Here is a 9,569-nt window from a genome sequence, read left to right as displayed (position 1 = left end):
CTAACCCAAAATTTAACATTTCCTTGGAACACTGTCGACGTCCACATGTACACAAACTGTACAACGGTAAAGGTATAATTAACAACTCTAGCCGAACAATCTTAATTTATGCAACATGTCAACGACGATTATTACAAAAAGAAATGAGAAGAATGTCAGGTAGAGTATGATTCTGGCTTCTAGCATTCCTGAAGAGGCCGAAATACACATTAATTAATAAAACAAATCTTAACCGATATTATATTTTTTTAAGTAGTCAACAATTTCATGCTAATCTGTTCGTTAATACCATCATAATTAATTTTTTGTTAAATTAAAAATCATGAATCTTACATCTCGTTTAATTTTGTTTACATTAAAATAAGCTCGTTGTATTCAATATCACAATAATATTTAATAAATTCATCATTACGATAGTAGAAATAGTATAGCCAGCATAATCCAAGGTCTATCAATTCATGCTATAGAATTTGGACTAGTACGTTCAACAGGGGGCGTAGCTCAGATGGTAGAGCGCTCGCTTAGCATGCGAGAGGTACCGGGATCGATACCCGGCGCCTCCAATTATTTTTTTACTATTTATCACTCATAAAATAGAAAATTACCGGTTATTTTAATACTATTTTTTTATTCACAAACCTTACGCCTCCGATTTTTAGTTTTTAAATTTATTATATTTAGTAATTTTTGGATGCATACAAAAATCATAAAAAATTTTCGCATTTTAATATCATTTTGTAGGAAAAAAAATCGGGGAAGCGTAAAATACACAATATATAGTAATTTAGTATGCTGCATGCTCTAAGTAGGCGATTTATTATTTTAATAATCTCTTCACTATTTTAAATAGAACTAAAAACTGTAATTACAATTAATAAATTAAAATACCCCGCGCCTCCAATTATTTTTTTACTATTTTATCACTCATAAAATAGATAATTACCGGTTATTTTAATACGATTTTTTTATTCACAAACCTTACGTCTCCGATTTCTAGTTTTTAAATTTATTATATTTAATAATTTTTGTATGCATAAAAAAATCATAAAATTTTTTTGCATTTTATGATAAAACTATGTTGGCAGCTAAAAACAAAACATTCAAACAAAAATATCATTTTCCCCCATAGGAGGAAAAAAAATGGGGGAAGGGTAAAATATACAATATATAGTAATTTAGTATGCTGCATGCTCTAAGCAGGCGATTTATTATTTTAATAATCTCTTCACTATTTTAAATGGAACAAAATACTCTAATGAAAGTTAATAAATTAAAATATATTAACAAGTAATTTAATGAAACAGGCAAAAAGCACTTCCACGTCATATACATAAGCTTATCATACCGATACCGGGGTAAAGTTCCCCGAACCCAAATGAAATCTATAGGAAATTCTAAGACCCTATTATAAAAAAAATCCAAAACTCTTTTTGCAGACCGTAACCATACATTTTTGAACATTTATCGTTGTGGAAAAGAAAATTTTTGGATAAACACAATAATCACAACAATTATGTAATGAGTTTTGATTAATTATATAACCATTATTATATTAATTCATGATTAAATCATGATTTCATATCGATGAAACGGTTCTATGAACAAAAATGAACAAGGGGGGCGTAGCTCAGATGGTAGAGCGCTCGCTTAGCATGCGAGAGGTACCGGGATCGATACCCGGCGCCTCCAATTATTTTTTTACTATTTTATCACTCATAAAATATATAATTACCGGTTATTTTAAATACGTTTTTTTTATTTACAAACCTTACGCCTCCTATTTCTAGTTTTTAAATTTATTACATTTAGTAATATTTTGATGCATAAAAAAACCTGTCTTCAACATGGAATTTCTAGCCGGTAATGATGAAAATTTATGGTAATTATTTAAAAATCACATGGCTCGTTAAGTGCCTTATTGAAAAATTGATTCGTTTATTGACCCGAAACTTTATGAATTTCATGCAGTGTCCGGTCAGCTTAAAAAACACAATAGAAAAACTCGCACGAAATCCGAAATAAATTACAAAAACTGAAAACATTGAGCAGAACTGCCAATTCTACGCCTAAAGATCGCTTTCAGTTACTCGTTTTTCTTTCGTTGATTTTATTGGATATTATTAGACTTTTTTATGTATGAATGTGTGTTGATTAATGAACGTTAGTCGATGATTATTCGGAGATGGTGAGATGCGGTCTGGTGTGACGTAGGTTTCAGAAAAAACATTTTCTTTATCGTGCCAACGTTTCGAGCTTTATTGAGATCATCTTCAGGGCAAAGTGAGGACTCTCAACACGACCAAGAATGGCACAATTACGCAGAAAACACTTTGAGCCCTGAAGATGATATCAATAAAGATCGAAACGTTGGCACGATAAAGAAAATGTTTTCCTGAAACCTACATCACACCAGACCGCATCTCACGATTTCCGAATCGTTATTGCCTTACGAAACCAGAGCTACCTGGAAGGCGAGGTTTTTATCTGCCATTCACGTGTCATAATGGCAATATATATACTGCCCACCGATTTGGTGTTGATTTTGAAAAAAGCACATGTTCGTTCATGGGAGAAATATTATTTTGATCCATTCCTGTTGACGAAGAAGCTACTTTTAGTGACTTTTACCTTGCCGGTTTTTTATCTTAGGTTGTGATGTTTCATCACGTGGTGGCTTGTTATTTTATAAACTGCGATTTTTATAAGCCATTCCAATTTTATTATTGCAGTATGCATACTGCCAATCGAGTTGGTGTTGATTTTGAAAACTGCACATAATTCGTTCATGGAAGAAAGATTATTTTGATACATTCCTGTTTACGAAGAAGCTACTTTTAGTGACTTTTACCTTGCGGGTTTTTTTTTATCTTAGGTGGTCAGGAATCATCACACGGAAGCTTTTGTTTCCCACAGCCTCTTTGATTTTTAACTCATTTGCAGGACGTTCGGACATTACGCTTATAAATGAAGTTTTTTCCAATTCGTACGTTTAATATTTATGTTTTGTATTGAATTAACCAAAGAAAAATTTTAAATAAACGCTTACAAATGAAAAAAAATAATTTGGAGGCGCCGGGTATCGATCCCGGTACCTCTCGCATGCTAAGCGAGCGCTCTACCATCTGAGCTACGCCCCCTTGTTCAATTTTGTTCATTGAACCGTTTCATCGATATGAAATCATGATTTAATCATGAATTAATATAATAATGGTTATATAATTAATCAAAACTCATACATAATTGTTGTGATTATTATTCACGAAATCGTGAGATGCGGTCTGGTGTGACAGGTTTCAGAAAAACATTTTCTTTATAGTACCAACGTTTCGATCTTTATTGAGATCGTCTTCAGGGCCTGGGATTTACAAACATTGTTTACATTTAAAAAATACATTTAGGATGTGGAAAAGAGAATTTATACAATGCAAAATATATTTATTATATTCAATCATCAAGTTGTGATTATTGTTTTTATTCAAAAATTTTCCTTTCCACCACGATAAATGTTCAAAAATGTATGGTTACGGTCTGTAAAAAGAGTTTTGGATTTTTTTTTATATTGGGGTCTTAGAATTTTCTATAGGTTTCATTTGGGTTCGGGGAACTTTACCCCGGTATCGGTATGATAAGCTTATGTATACGACGTGGATGCTTTTTGCCTGTTTCATTAAATTACTTGTTAATATATTTTAATTTATTAACTGTAATTAGAGTCTTTAGTTCTATTTAAAATAATGAAGAGATTATTAAAATAATAAATCGCCTGCTTAGAGCATGCAGCATACTAAATTACTATATGTTTTATATTTTACACTTCCCCCATTTTTTTCCTCCTATGGGGGAAAATGGTTAGGGATGGTTAGGGTTTTTTAATCGATAAATGAATATATAGAGGGGGATTTTATAATAGAGAAGGAACAAATATTGATAGGATTTTACGATTTCAAACACGTACTCACTGTATCACGAACAAACTGACAACCTCTAATTGACTTTTATTACCGCAAAACTAGTTCGAAATACAAACCCAATCCTGTCGAAAAAAAGAATCCTTCCACCGGTTTCAGCCGGTAAATGTGAATCAGTGAATCATTTCTTCACCATGCCTGAATTACTAGCGAACATAATGGGATTTTTTTTTTTTAAAATTACATATTTTCAATCATAAAAGGAAGGTTAGAAAAGATATTTTATAGCGCTTTTACTAACGATAATTAACTTAATGGCACTATACAAACCTTAGAAAAGATCCTTTCAGTAAATGTTTCATTAATTCGTAGTCACTCCATGAAATAAGTGTTTCTTTTGCTTTTATGTATCCATTCCAATATGTACTATGTCATAATTATGTCATCCATCCAAGGCCTAACGGCTTAGGTATTCATAAACTGAATTAAGAGTATCAATGTTCTTTGGATGAAGACTTCTTAGCAATAGATAACGGAATTCCATTCGCTTTCTTATCACCGACGAACATTATTTATTTTTTCAATTACACCACTAAACATAAATGGATTATTTATTATTATACGACCACATTTCATCCTTTGTCACTAATCTAATGAGAAATGGATTATGTGTGGGTTTTTTCAAATTCAATCAATGCGGATTCTATAATTTCTCAGCCCATTTGATCATCATCATCTATTTTTACTAGGCCTTTTCCCACTGTCTTTCACTTTAAGAATATGGGAATTCTTAAGGTTGTTTTGGCTCAAGTAAAACTTCAGTGTAATTAAATATTCATATTATTGTTAAATTTAAACAATGTTTGTAAATCCCAGGCCCTGAAGATGATCTCAATAAAGATCGAAACGTTGGCTCGATAAAGAAAATGTTTTTCTGAAACCTACATCACACCAGACCGCATCTCACGATTTCTGAATAATCATCGACTAACGGTCACTAATCACCGCACTCATTCATACTATATTGGTATCAAGGCAAAATTCTTGCGAATTTTAAATAGCTATCTCAATTATAACGTTTTTTTATACCGATGGGTCCAGAAATGAAATTGGTGTAGGGTGTGGGATATTTTCTGATGAGTACAACCTCAAGTGTCTCTATCGAATAAGGCATATAGACAGCTGATCATCATGCAATCAGAAGATCATTGAGCATTATAAACGAATCGCAAGGAATTTGTTATGCCATTATTTGCGCTGATTCGAAAAGTGGTCTCGTTGCCATCAAAAATAATTTCTCGGTTGACCCATACATCTTAGAAATTCACAAATATATCTATGAAATCAAAACGATAATGTAGTAACCTTAACGAACATGTAGTATTCGTTTGGGTTTCTAGTCATGTCGGCATTTCTGGAAATGAAAGAACTGATCAACAGGCAAGGAACGCTGCAAACCATCTACAAAAGATCAATTTCCTCTCCGCCCAGATGATATAGTCGTTTATGTTAAAAACATTATCAAACGAAAGTGGTCGGCAAGATGTAATGTCTATAGATATAGTTTTAAAGAAATTAAGCCAGTTGTACATAAATGGCCAACTGAGGAACTTGAGAGAAAAGAACTTGTCATTCTCTCTAGACTGCGAATAGGTCGCATCAGGCTAATCCATAATAGGCTTTTAATAGACAACACCTTCCAACTTGTCCGCATACATCGAGGACAAGTTGGAAGGTTGTTGTCTATTAAAAGATATATGTATATGTATATATATNTTCATATATTATGCAGGGTGGCGACCAAGACCCGAGGGGTTAAATGGCTGGCTAGACTCGTACCCCATCCCTAAAAGGTCAGGGAATTGGTCGGCAAAAAAAATGTATTTATTTATCGATTGAGTGAAGATCAATAAAAAAGGGGTCAAATGAAGATTCTTCTGCTGTGCACGATTTTCCGGTTAATTCCCCAAAATTCCTCTTTTGGAAATTAAAGTGAAATGCTTTTATGATGGATATGATTGTGAAATACTTTGATTGAATATGAAAAATATATTTTGCATTGTATAAATTCACTTTTCCATATCCTAAATGTATTTGTTAAATGTAAACAATGTTTGTAAATCGCAGGCCTTGAAGATGATCTCAATAAAGATCGAAACGTTGGCACGATAAAGAAAATGTTTTTCTGAAACCTACATCATGCCAGACCGCATCTCACGATTTGTGAATAATTATCGATTAACGGTCACTAATCACCACACATTTCTGATTGTTTTCAGCAAACCGGTTTCCATTGGTTCGTTCAATAAAATGGTTCTCAAAGTAAAAATATATTTTAACATTCTTAAGAACACAGGGACCTTCCAAAAAATTACTTATTTAAAAAAAATTGAAAAGGTATAAAAAAAAAGAAATTTAATATTACTTAAACCATCCCAACTGAGGTACCAGTCTGAGGTTCCAGTAAAGAAGAGGATATGGCGAACCCAATAAAATACTAATCCATTTATTTTTAGTGGTCAATTGACAAAGTTACTTCTTTCAATTAATTATTCTTTTTACGTAAGGCCTTGGTTAGAATAAAAAATTCAGTGTAACGAGCGGGATTCGAACCCACAACCTTCCGCTAAATACGCTGCTGCTCTACCATTTGAGCTATCGTGATTTCGACCCTCTCGGACACCAACTCTCCATTTCAACCTACAACCGTTCGAATTTTCCCTCTTTTTTGCCATTGTCGTGTAATCAGGATTGGATTCTTAGCGACTTATGAAATGAAGCCTTATTTAGCCGAAGCTCGGGGGTTCAAATCTCGCTCATGACACTGACTTTTTTTATCTCAACCAAGGCCTTAAATTAAAAAAAATTATAAAATCCCTTTTACAAAAGTGTTGAAGGAGCTTCCGAATTTGGACTAATATAAAGAAGAAATTACTAATAATTATGCACGACAAGAATTCTGTGCAGAACGGTGAAAGATGCGTGAAGACATCGACCCTGCGGAAAATACTTTCTTTTAAATGAATAAATTTATTCAAGAGTTAGAGGGCGTCATTCCACTAAATAAAATAAGTTTTTAACACGACCGGTTTCGCAAGTTTATTTCTCCCATCTTCAGGCGCTAACATGAACGAAACAATAATTAGTTATTACTGATATAAATATTATAAGTCAAGGTGACATTTTAAGTCCTTGATAAACTTTAAAAATATAAAAGAATTATAATGTATAAAATATTTAGAGAATAGAATTTTTCCCATTGTCTTGACTGACTACTATATTTTGAAGTAAACAACGCTCGGACACACTTAAAGAGGTCTGTTGGCTCAACGGTCTCAACCACAGCCATAGTCACGTCACGAGGTTACATTATTTTGTACACTTTTTTTCATGATGGAGGGCAGATCGAGTCCACTATGTCATAGGCAAATTAAGGTTGGATTTCTAGCTGTTTTGTTTATTTCGAGCTGCTCCATTCAATTTAATTGTCGGCCCTTGTCAGCAAAGTGTAAGAAGAAGGTTTTTTGGAGGAAAAAAGTGAACAGTTTGTGTTGTGGTCTTTGAACTCAGAACTGTGTGCGGAGGTAGGATGGGGTTCTAAGATTCTATCGCCAAATTTTCTGCCTGTTTGGCCCACATATACCGAGTTATAACTATACTCAATCTTATAGACACCATTTAGGGAAAATTTGTCCAATGGATCCTTAAGGTGGGAACCATTCTGTTGTAGAGAGGCAAAGCTTTTTAATGATACATATATGTATATGTAGGTCCCGTTCGTGGCACTGGCTTTTTATCTCAACCAAAACCTTAATTAATTGAAAAAAAATATTTCCACTTTACTTTTGAACCTACCTAAGAAATCAGAAAATTGTTTTGTTTAGTGAAACTATATTTACGATATAAACTACATTTACGGTTCGACTAGAACCAATTTTCAGCTCATTCCACCAAAATGATTAGCTAGCTACACAGAATACTTAAACACTCACTTAATCCAAATTTTAAATTTAAATTTGGCAGCCTGGAAATCGTACAATATTGACAACTAGGCTTTATATGGATAGAGACCTTCCTTTTTCCCAAAAGAAATTAAGAAAAAAACGGAAAATGCACGGATGAAAAACGTTTTTTGTGTCTCCCATAAACCTTTTGAAAATGTGTGGTACTTAGTGACCGTTAGTTAATGATAATTTAGAGATCGTGAGATGCGGTCTCGTGTAACGTAGGTTACACATCTCCGTGAAGATGATCTAAATAAAGTTCGAAACGTTGGCATGATAAAGAAAACGTTTTTCTAATACCTACTCACGCCAGACCGCATCTCACGATCTTGAAATTATCTTTTGAAAATGGTTAGCTGTTTTGAAACTAATCGCCTCAAATACACATATCTGCTTACTACACCGGACTGGATTCACAATATGTTTACCTTTATCGGTACCATTTTGCTTGCTTTAATTTTCACAGGTGATATTTTTCCGTATTAAGTATCATCAATTGATCAAGTAACGATTGAAAAATTAATTACACACTATTAAAACGAGTGTTGTTGTGAAGATAGAAAAAAATTGTCAGGTCGATTCTCTTCAGCAAAATAAAATTGAACACTCGCAAAGTGACGTCGGAACAATTTACCGTTAGACTCGGCGTACATTATGACAGAGGAATATTTCTCGTTACGTATTGTTTTGATTGGAACAATGGACGGAGGACAATGGATTTGTGAGGAATAATTACATCGTAGGAGATCAATCAACCGATTGTATTATTTTCAGAAGAGTACTAATGGAAATGCCTTGTGCTCTTAAGTACGAAGTATGAATTAAAAAGGGCCGAAATGAATTAACCGCCGAGCGGGACGCGCGTTTCGTTTCATTTGATAAAAATTGGGCGCAGTAGGTTCGGAGATGATAACATGGTGGGTGGTTAGAACGCCTCGGGCCCGCTACCGGGCTCCACCTAAGCCTAAATTACACCTTCCACATCCCCGAGGCCACCATCATTTATACGAGCGCACATCCAGATCCGTAATAATGGTCCCGATAAAGAATTCCTTAATGTTATTCAACCAGATCTTAACACTGTAATAACGAGACGGTGCGGACGTACCCGCGATTTGTTTCATTTTCAGCAGAATACAATGTGTATAAAGGTACAGTGGTTTGATTGGAATCTGAAACAAAATCCGTGCAATTCTGTCCTCAACATTATCCAAGTTCATCGCAACTAAAAGACCTTCCAAAATATGGTTCTTACAAACTTCTCAAAAAGCAAATGTATACTTTTCCTAAAAGAAGAGAATAAGTAATCTTTTTATGTAAAATATTGGTTGAAATGAAAAAGTCAGTGCTATGATCGGGATTCGATCCTACAACCTTCGGTTAAATACGCCGCTGCTCTACCACTGGAGCTTTCGTGCCGACTTTAGCCGAAGGTCGTAGGTTCGAATCCCCCTCGTGGCACTATTTTTTTTTTCATTTCAACCAAAACCTTACATAAAAAGATTAATTAATTGAAAGAAGGAATTTGGCCAATAGAGCACTAAATATAATGGATTTAGTATAGACTAAGTATAAAAATTAACAAGACCATGTAACAAAATCCACAATATTTTTAATAATAAATACAGGAATTTCATGTAAAAACACTGGTATCGAG

General features: G+C 33.7%; 3 non-coding genes across 3 annotated transcripts; 2 read left to right on the top strand and 1 right to left on the bottom strand.

The window, feature by feature from the left end:
- The first annotated feature begins 490 nt into the window (after positions 1–490).
- Positions 491–563, top strand: Trnaa-agc. Its single transcript has one exon. It is a non-coding gene; the product is annotated as a tRNA-Ala (tRNA).
- A 1,053-nt stretch (positions 564–1,616) lies between these two features.
- On the top strand, positions 1,617–1,689 carry Trnaa-agc. Its single transcript has one exon. It is a non-coding gene; the product is annotated as a tRNA-Ala (tRNA).
- A 1,375-nt stretch (positions 1,690–3,064) lies between these two features.
- Positions 3,065–3,137, bottom strand: Trnaa-agc. Its single transcript has one exon. It is a non-coding gene; the product is annotated as a tRNA-Ala (tRNA).
- Between the last annotated feature and the right edge of the window lie 6,432 nt (positions 3,138–9,569).

The sequence above is a fragment of the Cimex lectularius genome, unplaced genomic scaffold, assembly GCF_000648675.2.
Source record: "Cimex lectularius strain Harlan isolate CLEC.00 unplaced genomic scaffold, Clec_2.1 scaffold123, whole genome shotgun sequence".
NCBI lineage: Eukaryota > Metazoa > Arthropoda > Insecta > Hemiptera > Cimicidae > Cimex > Cimex lectularius.
The sequence above is the reverse complement of the archived record's forward strand: the minus strand, read 5'-3'. Positions and strand labels throughout refer to the sequence as shown.